Here is a 16768-nt window from a genome sequence, read left to right on the forward strand (position 1 = left end):
TTTTCTCCATCAGCTCTCACAAGCCGAGAGCTGGATGGGCTAAATCCCCTTCCTTGATCCACGTTTAGACTTGGGGCGGCGGGTGTGATTCCATCATCCCCATCCCAAGCTGATTTTGGAAGAAGGGGGCTGTGTCTGCGTCTGTTTTGTCTTAACAATCTTGCCTTGTACATCGCCTCAGGACAGGGGCGGGGAACCTTTTTCAGCCCAAGGGCCAAATTCCAATTTGGAGAAGCTCCGCCAACCCCATTCCCCTGGTGGGCGGGGCCAAAAGCGGGGGCAGAATCCTTCAAGCAATGAGGGAGAGGGCCTTCTCTGTGGTGACCCCCCCCCCCAAAAAAAATTACGGAATGATCTCCCTGACCAGGCCCTCCTGGCGCCAACATTGCTGTCTTTTCGGCAGCAGGTCAAGACTTTTCTCTGATCCCAGATCTGTTTCTAGGTCCGCCTGACAGCTTGTAGTTGTTTATAGTTGATTTCCGATATATGTTTTTGTGTATACAGTATGTTTTTATGGTTTCAAATGTTTATGGTTTTAAATTTTATATGCTGTTTTTAATTGTTTTAATCTCATGTAAACTGCCCAGAGAGCTTCAGCTATGAGGCAGTGTAGAATTGTATATTATTATTATTATTATTATTATTATTATTATTATTATTATTATTATTATTATTATTATTATTATAAGCCTATTTTAGCTTCAAGCTCTTATTGCTCCTAGCCTTAGGAGTTTCCATGTGTGTGTGTTTTGTGTATGTGTGTTTTAAATATCAGGAGAGCTGATGGTGGGTCTACCCCGGATCATGCCTTGCTTGGCCTGTCACTGTTTTCTAGCAGCCTTTCCGCTGCTAACGCCTCTTTGCTGAGACGAGAGGGTGGAGAGGGCTTTTATAGGCTTCATGCAAGGCTCGGTGGGGTGGGGGGTGGGGAGGAAGGGGAAGGTCAGGCTGGCAAACGCTGATGCTCTGTGCCAGTGGCGTGCAAACTGTCCTTGCAGGTTGGCGACGGGTTGCGTGGAGCTTTTATCAATATTGACAGAGGCTCGCAGACCTCAGGAGGCGAGGCCGAGCAGATAAGAGTCTGGGCGCCCTCTCTGCCTGACGTGCTATGTTGCGGGACTGAAGCGGCCGGGGTCCGTTCCACTTCGCTTTGGGCACGCCGAGTGATGCCTCGTTGAGGATGCGGCCTGGCCGTCATGGCGGTGTTGTGCAAATCCGGTGCCTCCCCTTAAAAAGGGATATTGTAGAGGTGGGCAGAGTGCCGAAAAGGGCCTTTAAAATGATCGAGGGGCTGGAGCAACTCCCCCACGAGGGAAGGTTACAGCAGCTGGGATTGTTTAGCTTGGAAAAAAGGAAGCTCAGGGGAGACACGATAGAGGTGGACACAACTATGTCTGGCGTGGAGAATGTGGAGAGGGAGACATTTTTCTCCCTCTCTCTCATAATACTAGAAGCCATTGAGGTCATCCCATGAAGCTGATGGGTGGGAGAATTCAGGACAGATAAAAGGATCTCTTGCTTCACACAGTACATAGTCAAAGTATGGAATTTGCTCCCACAAGATGTAGTGATGGCCACCAATTTGGATGTCTTTGAACAGGGGTTAAATAAATTCCTGGAGGAGAAGGCGATCCATGGCTTCTTGTCCTGATGGCTATGTGTGCCACCTCTGGTATCGGAGGCAGTAAGCCTGTGTATACCAGTTGCTGGGGAACATGGGCAGGAGGGTGCTGTTGGCCATGGTGTGAACAGAATGCTGGACGAGATGGACCCTTGGTCTGATCCAGCATAGCTCTTACGTTCTCACGTTCATTTGCCATAATGAGAGAAACTGTTACAAGTGTGTCCATTGCTGCGTCAGCACGTTGCATGAATTTAATCCAAGAGTCCTAAACCTGACATTTTTTTTCCTTGGACAGTACCAGCGCCCTTTCTGTTCTTTGCTTATGACTTGCATATTGTGGAACAGGTTGAGGCACATCTGAGCTCATCGTTCAATGTCTTGGAAGGACAGTAAAGCTGGCATGAACTATTGAGTTTTCTGACCTTTTTAAAGCAATTGCCTTTGCCTTTTTGATGTTTACATTTTTACTGTGTATGATTTGTCCTATTATATTATACTATCACCGCTGCGGAAAGATGGCGCCTCTGTCAAGCATTTGTGAATTGCCCGCATGGTGCTTGTCTAGGAGAGTCTTCACCCAACTCTTTTGATCCCCAAGGGTTAATTCTTACATCTAGGGAAGAAAAGCTCTCTGAGCCTTTATTAATATGGCACCAGGGCTCCCCTCCTACTTTGCTAAGTAGGCCAATTAAGTCTTTGAATGTGGTTTTGGATGCTTCTGTGAACCCATTGCTGATTTGGCAGCTGCACCCAGCAATAATAGTTGGCACCCAGGAAGCCCCAGAGCTGCTCTGGCTTCTGGTCCACCCAAGTCTGAAAGCACGCAAGGCAGCCGCTTCACTGAAGCTAAGCAAGTTTGGCTCCGGTCAGTTTCTGGATGGGCGACCACCGGAGAACCCTTTTTTTTTTAACAGCAGCCGTGAATTCTGTTTGGGAGAAATAACAGGGATATATACATGTTAATAAAAAATAAATATACCTGTTCTTCCTTTTTTAAAAAATATTGTTAGAAATCTTATCAATTTTCCAAATACAAAAAATACATTGAATTTATATCTAGGTATTAGAAGTTCTCCTTCTCTTCCCTTTTCAGACAAAAAATATAGGCTGCTTAGAGATTTTCTTTATGGTTCTTCATAGTAACAAATTATATTTCGTCTCTTCCTATGTAATCTGAGGATAGGCATTGACAAATATTGCTGTGTGTGTTCCAGATTTGTGTATATAATAAAAACAAGCAATTTTTTTTTAACCCCCTCCCTGGTATTTTGCCTTTGCCTAATTTCATTTGTTATACCAATTTTTCTGCGCTGGCTGTTTGCCTTTGCTCCATGTACCAAGACTTCAATGTTCGAAGTTCTAAAATTATTATCCATATTCTCAAGGCCAAACTGGACATGGTTGTGGAAGTTTCGGGTGGTTCAATTAAGAGTGAACTAAATCCCTGTTTGCTGCTCTTTGAACGTAAACATGTTGCTTTCCCCGCTGCTGCTTCTAATGTGATTTGTTACTACTGTGATAGTTTGTGGTGTGGGGGTGGGTGTTTGTGTATGTGTTAGTGATCTTGTGATGAAGGCAGCTCATGAGCTGCCTTGGGAAACATTTGGGTTGGGGATTGGGTATATATGTACCAGATTGTTGACCGGGGCTGGTTACAGGGAGCACACAACTCCCCTGTTAAAACTAGGGATGTGCGGAGCGGATCGAGGTGAAGGCAGATCCTTCGCCTTGATCCGGAGCTCCACAAGAAAGGTAAGTGGGGTTTACCGGGCCCTGACGCTGTCGCCCATGCGATGTCTAGGCCGCACTTGCACTTGCGGCCCAGACTTCCTGGTTGAGCCACGGGCTCAATTGAAGAAGCCGAGGGACTGCGGACGGACGCAGGTAAGGGAGAGGAGGGAGGGGGGCCTTACCTGGCGCCACTCCCCTCCACTGTGGAGCTCCGATTCGGAGCCGGAGCTCCGCGTCGAAGAGGAGCGGACTATGAGCGGTGCGGAGCGGGCCGATCCGAAATTTTCGGATCGGCCCGCGGGGCGGAGTGGGGGGTCCGTGCACACCCCTAGTTAAAACAGCTCCACTGGCTTGCAGTCTGTTTCCAGGCACAATTCAAAGTGCTGGTTATGACCTATAAAGCTCTATATGGTTTGGGTCCAGGTTATTTGAAAGACCGTATCCTCCCTTATGAGCCTGCCCGTGCTTTGAGATCTTCTGGAGAAGCCCTTCTTTCAGTCCCACCTTCTTCACAGGCACGCTTGGTGGGAACATGGGAGAGGGCCTTCTCGGTGGCTGCTCCGGTGCTCTGGAACTCTCTTCCCGGGGAAGCTAGACTGGCTCCCTCCTTGATGGGCTTTCGGAAGCAGGCTAAAACTTTTGTGTTCCAGCAGGCCTTTGGAGAATAGTCTGGCCCTCCATCTATGTTAATGTCTTATAATTTTGTTGTGTATTTTAAATGTTTATGGTTTTGTTCCCCCCCCCCCCCAATGTATATTTTAAACTTTGTAAGGCCGCTTTGAGGCCCAGCATTGAGCAAAAGGCGGGATACAAATAAATATAATAATAATAATAACAACAACAACAACAAACTTTCTCCGATACAGTCTATTTCATCTCCCTTTTTAAATCTGGTGTGAATTTTAGCCTAATGCTTTTAGTATTTTTTTAAAAAAGGTTTTTTTTATTTTTTAAAAAAAATGGGTTGGGATCTATTTAAGCACTTTCAACAAATTTAGTAGTAATGAAATGTGGGGGAAGGATGTTCCATATATCTTGACGTATACAGTTTAGGACAGAAAAGCTGGCTGATAGTTTGTTGATTTGTTGATGCTGTTTTTTGACTTCGGATAACTTTGTTTCTTCCTCACCCCTGAATCCCCCTTTCAGACTGGCCCTCCATCTATGTTAATGTCTTATAATGTTGTTGTGTATTTTAAATGTTTATGGTTTTGTTCCCCCCCCCCATGTATATTTTAAACTTTGTAAGGCCGCCTTGAGGCCCAGCATTGGGCAAAAGGCGGGATACAAATAAATATAATATAATAATAATAATAATAATAATAATAATAAGTAGCAAATAGACAAGACAAGTATTTCGATGTCTTCTTGTCAGTGGTATTTTTACTGGTGGGTTTGAGAGCAAGAACTGGGGACTGTCTTCACAGCGTTGTGTCAGCGCCGCGTTTTGCCCCTAAACCCCTGGTTTCGCTTACCTGGGGTGGCGTTGGGTAATCCCCGTGCCAAGGAGGGGGGAGCGCGGGGTTTCTGGGCGTCATCCAGGTACTGGAGCCTCCCCCCGCCCGCTTCCTGGCTTCCAGTGACCAGTCGCCATCCGCCAGGACCACTCCCTGGATCAGCCATGGAGCCAGGCCAGATGGCGGTAGAGCCAGGGTGAACTCACTCCCGCTGAAAGAATTGGGATAAGTCCCTGACTTTTTCACCGCACTGGTTCATGGAAAATGGGCAGCACACGTGCCTTCTCTGTAACACGCGGTGGCTGGCACCGAGAAAGGGGAATGACTAGGTCAGCTTTTCCCACCCTGGCACCCTCCAGATGCATTGGATGACCAAGTCCCGGGATACCTGTGTAATGTTTCAGGTTTCTATAACTTGGATCAGGAAGGGCAGATTACAGCCACTCCAGAGACAAAACAAAATGTATATTTAACAGAATTAACTTTACTTAAGAACGGTTAGGGAATAATACCCTGAAGAAAACAACACAACTATGAATCAAATACATTCAACTCCCTTTTTAACCCACGGTTCTCTGAAGTGCAGTGTTAGGTTTACTGATCCAACAACAGTTGTTTATCCCAGTTTGTTAGGCCTTGGTTGCCTGTCTCTCTGTGTGGAGGTGCACTCTTCACTAAACTGCAGACTCTCTCCCCCTCCTCCTCAGATCTTACAAACATCCTAATAGTAAGATCCGTTCAACAGTCTACCTATGGAGGTTGTAGATTCTCCATCTCTGGAGGGTTTTAAGAAGAGGCCGGACAGCCACCTCTCATGGATGGTTTAATTGGTTTTCCTGCACATCGCAGAGGGTTGGACTAGATGATCCATGTGGTCCCTTCCAACTCCACAATTCCACGATGGTGATGCCAATTTCTCTTCCCTTTCTTCCCTTTTCTCCTTCAACTCACTCCTTCTGCCTCTTCTCTTCTCCAGCTCAGCTCCCCTCGACGTTTGGTCTCACCTCCCTCCATTCCCAAACTTTCAGAGGCAGGCATTACACCTGCAGCCGGCCTACAAAACATTCCCCAGCCGGCTTAAAGCTTTTCCTGCCAGCAACTAAGTCTTAGTGGAGGCATTTCAACCTTTTACAAAGGGGAAAGAACTTCACCAAAGCTGGGAAAACACCAAATGATTCGTAGTTGGGGGAAAAGGGGGTGTGGCCTTTTGGAGGGCCGGATTTGGCCCCCAGGTCTGAGGACCCCCACCCCTGGTTTAGAGACACGCCTACCTTTCTCTGAATACTAGTTTCTGGGGGGACAAACAGCTGACTATTCGATTCATCCGGAGAGGCGTTTGGGTGACCGCCGAGAGGGAGTAGGATGCTAAATGTCGATGGACCTTTGGCCTGAATTACCGGCGATACTTCCTTCTTTCGATTCTTTGTTCATCCACAAAATGCCAAAAGAGGAGGTGGAACACGTGACGGCTCAGCACCCGATTCTCAGGAAAGTCTTCAGATGCTATCGTAGTGCACAGGCGCTAGGGCAGACTCTTGTGGCCCAAACTGGGAAGTGTGATAAAACTCGTGGTTTTAAGCACTGGACGTTGTGGGTAGGAAAGGAAGTCAGAAGAGGAATCAACTAAAGCTGCAGCCTTGGGCATGCTTCTCTGGGAGTAAGTCTCATTGAACTTGATGGGGTTGAATTCCAAGCAACTACGTCACCGAACATTGAGCTGTCGGTTTCACAATCCTGATTTGGCTGGCTTGGGAGGAAGTGAAACCGGCTGTGATCCTGTTGGCGCCAGTGACCTGGAATTAGAGGAAGGCCAGTTTTGGACTCTTTCACCCTCCGAGCGGCTGTTTGCTGTGGCTTTCTCCTTTCCCCTGGAATGTGGACGGGGGGGACATTTTTCTCCCTCTCTCAAAATATTAGAACCTGTCGGGATCACCCTACGAAGCTGATTAGTGGGAGGTTGAGGACAGAGCAAAGGAAGGAAGGAAGGACGTCTTCACACCGTGCAGAGTTAAATGATGGGATTCGCTACCACAAGAGGTAGTGGTGGCCACCATTTTGGATGGCTTTAAAAGGAGATTGGACAAATTCCTGGAGGAGAAAGGCGATCAACGGCTACGAATCCTGATGGCTATATGCTACCTCCAGTATCAGAGGCAGTAAGCCTATGTACACCAGTTGCTGGGGAACATGGACGGGAGGGTGCTGTTGCACCATGTCCTGCTTTGTAGGTCCCTGGTCGACAGCTGGTTGGCCACTGTGTGAACAGAATGCTGGATGAGATGGATCTTTGGTCTGATCCAACACATCTCTTCTTAAGTTCTTAATATGGGGTCTGGGGTGAATTGAGCTGCAGCCCCAGACAAGCCAACTTCAAAATCAGTGGCTAGTGAGGTGGCCGGCATTCTCACTTCCTCCCTCCCCTTTCAAATTTCCCCCTTTTACAGGGATGCGGTTCTGTAGATGCTAAAACAAGACTTAGTTCTCAATGAGCTGGCAAACCTGGCAGTTTATGCCCCTTCAGACTACAGGGCGAGGCTCAGATGAAGAAATAAGACCCGTGTTTGTCATGTGTGATTTCTCCTTTGGTGGCTGATTTTGGGGACTTGTGGGTTGTCGGAGTGCAAGCCAGATTGGGATCATGACATGCTGAGAGAGAGATTTTAACCCCTTTGTCCTCATCATAGTTGTGATTGGGATCCCCACCCCATCTAAGGGTGGCCATGTGTCCTGCTTTATGGATGGTGGTCCTCCTGTTCAAATGGCTGTCCGGTCCATGTCCTGTATAAAAATAACGAGCAGATCTAAACAAGTCATTGGGCTGGTGGTATATACATATGTGTTCGCGCCTAAGAGATACATCAGTTTTCCTGTTTCTGACATGATACAGCCCTCTTGTGGGGTCATATCCCCACAGGCTGTTCACGGGGGATTTTTGGTTTGAAAACAGCCGCCCTCCCTCCCTCCCTTCTTCCAAATCCTCATCTAAACAGGCGTGACGTCTGTTTGCGCGTCATTTGAACCAAACCGGCTTGCCGATTCTGACATGGTACAGTCCTCTCTTAGGTTTGAATCCTCTCAGGATGCACGTGGCGGGGGGGGGGGGATTTGCTGCTTTGAAAGTGGCCATGCATACGCCCGTGAATTCTACAGCTCTACGTCTGGAACTTCCAATTCTAAAAACCTCCAATGTGCACACTTGTTTCAAAGAGCTATATGCCAGGCCCAGTCCTGGGGGCGGATTAATTGCAGGTATACATCGGCTGCTTGGCAGGGGCGGGCTAGCAATTAGAGCCAGAGCACTCTGCCAGTTTCTCAGCCTTGTGGGATTCTCTATTATTCTCCCTGAAGAATTACCAGCTCCTGTTGCTTCCCAGAAGGCAAAGCAACCAGCTCTTGGTATTTCATCAGCCATTCACCCCTTGGAAAGTTGCAGTCGTGTGTCTAACTTTATACAAAGATGGACTTTTCATGGATTAAGGGATTCAGCTGGATCTATCCTTTTGCTGACTTATGCAAGGGATATGCCTTCCTTTCGTAGGGAAAAGGTACCCAGTGTAATTGTAGCAGCCAGGGTCCTATACATAAAAGTCTGGAAAGGAAAAGGACCAGGAAGGAACCACACCATTAACTAAGGAATTGTGTGGGTCTATTGCAATAATGTCCAAACGAAAAACTGTTCTTAAAATAAAAGAAGTAAGATAGACAATGGATGCTCTTTCTAAAGAGCATTTACTGATTCTGTAAATAAAAATTAGCAATTGTCTTGTCTTTTCTATGTCATAAATTTATTTATTTATTTATTTATTTAATTACATTTATATACCGCCCCACAGCCGAAGCTCTCTGGGCGGTTTACAACATTTAAAAATAGTAAACATTAAAAGTATACAATTTAAAAAAACACACACACACATAAAAACAGTATAAAAACAACAGTATCCATTTAAAAACAACAATTGTGGGGTCCATTAAAAACAAACTTAACGTTGTTAAATGCTGTTAAAATGCTGTTAAAAATGCCTGGGAGAAGAGAAAAGTCTTGACCTGGCGCCGAAAAGATAACAATGTTGGCGCCAGGCGAGCCTCGTTGGGGAGATCATTCCACAGTCGGGGGGCCACCACTGAAAAGGCCCTCTCCCTTGTTGCCATCCTCCGAGCTTCCCTTGGAGTAGGCACTCGGAGGAGGACCTTAGATGTTGAGCGCAGTGTACGGGTAGGTTCATGTCGGGAGAGGCGTTCCATCAGGTATTGTGGTCCCAAGCCGTGTAAAATGGACACCAATGTCTTTAATTTGATTTAATAAAAAAAAAAGAAGAAAGAAAATTAAAAAAATGTGATGGGACTTTAAGTAGGGACTTTTCTGAGGCTCTTAGTGTATGGATTTATTGATTTATTTATTTATTTATTTATTTATTGCATTTCTATATAGCCCAATAGCCGAAGTTATGAGAGGGAGGCTCATATGAAAAGAAGCATTCCCTAAGGCACCTCAGGGCTTTCTAGGGCTTTGAAGGTTAACACCCAACACTTTAAATTGTGTCCAGAATTAAAGTGGGAGGCCATGCAGTTCTTTTAACACCAGTGATGAAAGCCAAACTGTCCTTGGCTTATTTCTGCTAAGGGATGGCCTGCTCATTTTGACCTAATTGGGATTTCCAAACCATCTTCAAAGATAGCCCCGTGTAGAGAGTGTTACATTAGCCCAGCTGGGAGATTACCAAGGCGTGTATTATCAGGGCCAGTTCAGCTTTTCCTAGGGATGGTCACAGGTAGCATAATAGCAGGAGAGGGCGTAGTTCGGTTTTTGAACACATGTTTTGCGTGTAGGAGGTCCCAGGTAGAAAGATCTGATAATAGGAAACACCTCTGCCAAAGACGCTGTCAATTAGAATAGGCAATATTGGCAGAAAAGACAGGATGCTATCTCATTATATTATATTCTCCCATAAAGGAGGAATGCGCAAAACTGGAAAAACACAGAAGTAATTGGAGGAATGGCTGTTGAAGGTTTTGGAGTTGGCGGAAATGGCCAAACTTACAGCGTTAGTAAGAGAAAAATCGACGGCTTCAGAAACCTCTGATAGAATATTTGCAAAAGCTGGAAAAAATTATATGTCTGTGGATTCAATAAATAATGTCGGGGGACTTAGTACACAATACTGTGCTGGCTAGAGAGATGTAAGAATGATATAATGTTACTGTATTTAGGGAACTAACTAGGAAGAACAAATAGGCCATATGTCTGACATGAAGAATGCCTTAAATGTAATATGGCCTTGTATGGTTGTGTATGGGTGCTTTTATAGCTAGTATTGTCTTGTTTGTTAAGTTTTGTCTTTTAGTATAGAAAGCAATAAAATAGTTGAAACGGAAGAGCTAGGGTGTAAAAGATGGATAAAAATATTTCAGTGCAAAAGCAAACACCAGCTTTCGTTGAATTCTAGACAGACTGCAAGTGGAGTATCAGTGCTTCAGCTCTCATCTCCAAATCAGACCTGAGCGGAGCCGACCCAGAGAACAAAGGCACTGCCAGCTGAGGCGTGCCTCTGCTCATCAGATTTTAACGTGGTCCTTAGAGCCAACAAGACATACACTACCACAGTGTTAGTGAGCCATGTAAACAAACAGCCAATTAAAGCATGAAATAACTCTTGCAGGTCCCTATACCTCAGCAAGTAAACACCACTCATGCTGGAGGGCTTCCAAGCCTTTTGAAACGACTGGCACGTTCCTCTCGGAAAAACGTGCGCAAAAACATTTTCTCCCGAAAAGAACGTAGTCCGCAATGTGAGATGGACACGAGGCGGCACAAACTTCGAGGTGGGATTCCGAGGACCTTGGCGGATTCGCCCAGCCCTAGCCTGAAACGGCTCAGGGAAATTGGAGAGAAGCCGCTGCAACAGCAGATACAAACTAGGCAGAGCCTTTTGGCTCACCCAAGGGCTTTGGTATACCCAGTGCAACTCCAGGCTTCTTTTCTTAGAACAGCAGAGATCCCATGTCCCATCACAAAGAACTTTTCAAGCTTTGACAGGTCTGTGATGCTCGTTGCTGTTGCTTGAGAAGCACAGGTACAGAGCCTTACAGGGCAAATGGAGTTGTGGCCTAGTTAGGGTGAGGTTTGGGATTTTCCCCGCCCGTCTGACGAGTGAACACAGATCACTCGTGTTCCCAAATCCTGTGTGTGTCTGTGTGGCTAAGCACTGGAGCGCCATAGTAAGTCCTGAATCAGCCGCCTTCACCGAAGGAAACCTGTCATCTAATTATTTTATCAGTTAATGACCGGTTGCATATAAGCATATGATCTGTGACGGGGGTCTCAACTTTTGGGGGATTTGAGGAACTGCTATGGGCACTACAACAAAATGCCTAAACAGCGGATCACTGCTTTGGCATCTCTTTGTCGCACCTATGGGTATTAGGGTGCATCTTACATAGGAAAAAAAATGTTTCTTGTCTGTTGGACACCACAGCATCTTTTCAATAAGGGATTATCTAACTTGGCTAATCGCCGGTGGTGCAATACAGCTAATGCTTCCTTTAAATATATGTTTTGGCAATGACTAGTAGCTACTTCTCTGGGGGCAGTGGGAGTTTATTACACAGATTATTTTGTACTGGAACAGTCTTTAATACTGATGTGCATGCTCTTTTAAATTACTTACCTGCTTCATAGAAAGTAAAAAACGGGCAGTATAAACGGATTCTCTATGCCCTTTTGACAGGTAAATGACTGATATTACAACACTGGAAGGATAAACACCCATCTCCTATAATGCAGTGGACTGAGGACCTTACAACACTGTCCATATTTCAACCAGTGCCTTATGGATGCCATCTTCAAATGGATACTTATTTGGATATTTGGTACACTTTTGTTGAAACTTATGTATAATTGCTAGAAGGCTGTATGTATTTCATACAAATCCACGTAGATATATTGAAAAACAGGGAAATGTTTATATATACTTTACAAGACATCTTTACGAGAATCAGGCAGATTTATAGAGAAATGGTCTCTTGTTTATTAATTTCTAGAGGAAATAAAGTGCAACCATCTCTCTTTCCCCCCAATGGTATAAGAGAACGTGGCAGTAATGTACGCTTGGGAGATTTTTTTGCCTGAAAATGTAAATATATTGTAGCTGTTATTCCTTTGCTCTTTTATATATGTTTATAATATTATAAACCACTTTCATAAGTTCGCCAGCTCAGCACCATCTCAGTCTTTACTGAGCGAGAAGAGACCAGTTAAAGTTTCAGTTGCCATGCAAAAATCAGGCCAGAGGCCTTTGGCCAACTTCTTTACGTCACCTTCTGTAGCTCCATATACAGTACATTTCGAGGGGGGGAGGAGCTGTTAAGGACTTCTGCATATCTCTCCCCCCCCCCCCCATTCTAGCATGTCTAAATGCCTTTGGAGTATGGATGCATTGCAGCAGGCTTAACATCTTACTGCTGCCAGTCAGTTTCACAATTTTGCTTGCAAAGGCCGACCGGGAGCAAGTTGTGGCTGTCAGACTCTTGTATAACTGGCTGGATCCAAATCTAAGCTTCTTTGACCTCAGTAACACAATTGCATGCAATGGTTTGGATTTTCCTAGAGTAAGCATGTCTGCACAGATTTACCCTAGTGTGTGTGTGTAGGCTTCCTTGCCAACGGGTGATGCAAAATGTGGCCATCCCATCCAGGAGTGAACTGGGGGGAATGAAATGGAAACAGAAAACGTCTCAATTCAGAATGGTCTTGTTCTTGCTGAGCTTTTTCGGAGAATTCTAGGGGAAAGCTCAGGTGTTTTTTTTTTGTTTTTTTTAGGAGTCTGTCTCGGAGATCATGGAAACTCCTGATCCACTCCAAATTCCTTAGTAAAGCCACTCTAAATACTTCCCAGTAGGGTGGCCCTGTGTCCACTTTTACACTCCTCTATTTTGAAGGCATTCTCTGTTTATATAAAGATAGTCTCATATATAAGAGAAAGAACCATTAGAAGGAAGAGTTGGGCTTTGAAGTTGTCTATCAATGGTTAGGACCTGGACGGCAGCATCAGCAAGGCATACAGACCACCTGGTCATGGTCTTCCACACTACGGTGAGATAAACTGTACTTCAGTTTACCTTGTGATAATAATTTCTTCGTTTGCATCCATCCACATTTATTTATGTATTTATTTGTGGCATTTATATGCCGCTGAGTATTAGGGCTGTGCAAAGCCCCCGTGATTCGCTTCAGAAGCTGATTCAGTGCTGTTGGATGGGCCTTGATTCAACTTGGGATGCTTCGGGGCCCAGGCCAACCCACTTCGGATCTGGATCCGAAGCAAGATTCGGATGCCCCGAAGCGGGTCAGCCATTGTGGTTTCCAGGGTGCCTGCCGTGGAGCTGCTTAGCAGGTGCCTGGGAGCCTGCATTGGCTCTACAATTGAGCTACGACCCTCCCCTACGAGTTCCAAAGCCCTGGCAAAACACATTTCACAGGGATTTTTGCTTCCTGTTGGTAAGTCTTTGGGGCCTATTGGAGGCTGGAGGGGCAGCCCTTCCCTTTGTATCCCCACAGCTCCCACTGTAAGGTAAATTTGGGGAAGGGGAAAGAAGCCTAACCAAACATTCAAAGGGCTTTTGGCCCAGATGATCATCTTTTTTCATACATCCATGCCTCAATCCAAAATTTGGCAACATCACTAGTGGTCACTTTCCTCAAAAGTAAAACAGACATGCCCTTTGAGCAAAAAGCTTGCTGAGGTTAATATAAGGATGCCATAGGAAATACAACTTGCTCTTTGTAGTTTACACTTACAAAATTTGAGGGAAAACCAATCTGATTTCAATTGTGTGGATTCCTTTGATGCTATGCATTTCTTTCTTTTAAAATGTTTTGATAATACACTTCTATTTTGTTTTATTTGCTCTTTGATCTTGAGATAACCATAATGGTTGGGATAGTACATGTTGACTAAGGTGGCCACTTATGAATTGCCAAAAAAAATTGGAAATGTATCAACAAATTAAACAAAGGACAAAAGAGGTCCCAAATTTGCCTAACATTTGCATGTGCTGAATTATTTATATCGATGCCAATGTGAACATAATTTAGGCAGAAATGTATTAGATCTCACCATAGTGCAGAAGCTTGTGAGTGAGTGAATTGTGTGTGTGTTTGGCTGTTCAGCAGGGCCGCCCCAGGATATTTCGCTGCCTGAGCAGAGGGCAAAAGGCGGGCACCTTCCATTATACATATAGAAGCTACCTGGACTGGCAGTTGAATCTTATTTCAACTCTGGTATCAAGACAGATTGATGAGGGTAGTGGGCTAGTTTAGGGAGTGCAGGACACACAGTATAGTGGTGTATGAGAATTTCGTTTTTGCTCCCAAGCATGTTTCGTGTTTCTCAGAAAACTCCTGCTTTCGCTGGGAGGCAAATGATGAGACTTGCTAAGTAATCCACAAAGCTTTTATTAAGCAACAAATGTCTCTTCTACCTGAAGCAGGTCTAACCTCTTGGAAATGTCCCCCTAGGCAAAACTATGCAAACTAAGCAAGACAGTTGGCCACTCAAGAAGAATAGGAAGCCACTTCCCAAACGCCCGTAACTTCAGAGAGCCTAGTGTGGAGGCAGGTTCTGGCGTAATCAAACTGACTTTCTCATGCCTTCCTTCCGCCCCGTGTGTTTGAGCTTCCGGTGGACCCTAGCATCAGCTAGCTTGTCAGGACACTCTTCTCCAGAAGAAGGCTCACTTCCCACTGAGTGTGTAGGATTTGGCCTTGAGGAGATAAGCTCTGGAGAGGGCTGGCTCCCAGCTGGGGAATCGCCCGTGAGAGCTTCCTCCCCCACTGGTACAGGCTGGCTGGTGTCCGGCGCTGCGTCTTCTAGTTCTGAATCCGATTCTGATTGATTACCTGGAACATCTTCTCCCAAAACAGCGGCAGTAGGGTTAGACATGACAGCATGAGAGCATGCTCCCTTGAAGCTCTAAATGCAAGCACAAGCATGTGTCCACCTGAAATATTTGCAAATTGTTGAACATCCACTTGCATCCGTTTTGTTCCGATTCCCAGTTTGGTCTGTGCAAAATTCTTAATTTGCGCAATTTGCACAAAATTCCGAAGTTGCGCAAATTTGCTCAGCAAACTGAATCCGCCTCATTTTAGCCTATGGAAGAAATTTGCGCAGATTAGGACATTTGTGCCAATTTGGGGAGATTTGTGCGAATCTGTTGTGCAAGTTTCCCATTCGCACAAAGTGAGCAGCAAATATGACCAGGAATATGGCGTGAGATGAGACAATGTCTGGAGAATCTTCGCGAACTTGAACATCACTCATTCACCCATCCCTATGTGTGGCCCACACAGCTGTCTCCTCCCAAGGCAGTCAAGTGGTTGGAGAGCTGAGGAGGACCAATGGCAGATACAAACTGGCTCTCTTGTGTTTGATGTGATGTGAAAGCTCTGCATATTGTTTTCATCAGTTATGGCCCATTCACACATGCCAATCATTACTGGATGTTGCAGCTGCTGTCCAGCAATGATGCCTGGGCCTTAATTTCAGCCACAACCATTCCTTCTCTCTAGTCTGCCATCAAGAGCCATTACATTTGTAGGAACCAGAGACGGGGACTTTTCTGTGGTGGCCCAGTGTCTTTGGAACTCTCTCCCCCAGGAAGTTTAAGTGACCTCATTAGTGGCCTTTAAGTGAACCTTAAAAACTTTTCCCCCTTTCACTTAGTCTTATCTATTGAATTTTATGTTGTTATGCCAGTTTAAAGATTTAGCTGCTCACTGTTCTTAATTGTTTACATTTTATCACCCTGTTCTTTCTTCTATTCACGTGATGTATTTAATATTTCTTCCTTGTAGGTCCTCTTGTGTGGATTTACCCTGACAGGGTAAATCCATTAACTCCATTTAAATCCATTAAACAATCAGATCCTAAAATAATAACAGACACATTTAAGGGGAGATTTATTCAAGCTTCATTTGTTGGAGAGGAAGTCCCTTACCCTTTAGATGGTGTTCCCCTGTTTTGTGATTTTCGAAAGACTGCACAACGTTTGCTTTGGTTTCAATGCTCTTTGTAAGCTGCCGTAGTTTTATTTTATAAAGCAAGGAGGGGTCCAAATGCTTAAAAGAAAAGGAGAACAATATTTATTTATTTATTAAATTTATTTTCCGCCCCATAGCCGAAGCTCTCTGGGCGGTTTACAAAAGTGAAAAACAGTGGACATTAAAAAGTATACAAAATTTAAAACCATCAAAAATATATAAAAACAACAGTATAAAACAGTATCCATTTTAAACAACAACAGTTCTGGGGTCCATTAAAGAAACACAAAACTTAGCATATGCTGTTAAATGCTGTTAAATGCCTGGTTGCTGTATCCCATGAGTTCTGCCTGCTACTGGGATTTGTTTGCAGTCCGGAAATGGCAGAGCTGCATCGCTTGCATTCCTGTGGGTTTGGGTAAAGCGCACGGCCTGCCCTTCTCCTGCCAGGGTTCGCTGAGATGTTAGGCACAATGGCCCTTTGATCTCGTCGCTCCAAGACATCTGTGTCATTTTGTTCTGTGAGCCAAAAGGATCAAATCGACTCCTTGTATACACATCCCATTTGCAACCACCAGTACCCAGGCACTTCCTGTTCAGTGACAGGGCGTGACGAGACAAAGGGATTGTGTGCTGCAAAGATCACCCACCCTCTTTATCTCCACCTTTGTTTATCTGCCCAGATGCCTCTCAAGGACTCCCCCATCTCCGTCTCTGGCCTTTGCCTCATCAAGCACATTGTTCCTTTCTGTTCTGCCAGGACTAGTTAGTGCCAGGACTAGACTTCCTTAATGGACCCTGCGACGTCACACCTATACCAGGCCCGCTGCATAAACCCTTCTCAGGCCAGGCATCACCACTTGAAAACCTGAGGGAAGGTTAAATAAAAACTTTCCCCTAGCTAAGAGGGAAACAGGT

This window comes from Elgaria multicarinata, chromosome 16, assembly GCF_023053635.1.
Source record: "Elgaria multicarinata webbii isolate HBS135686 ecotype San Diego chromosome 16, rElgMul1.1.pri, whole genome shotgun sequence".
Classification (NCBI taxonomy): domain Eukaryota; kingdom Metazoa; phylum Chordata; class Lepidosauria; order Squamata; family Anguidae; genus Elgaria; species Elgaria multicarinata.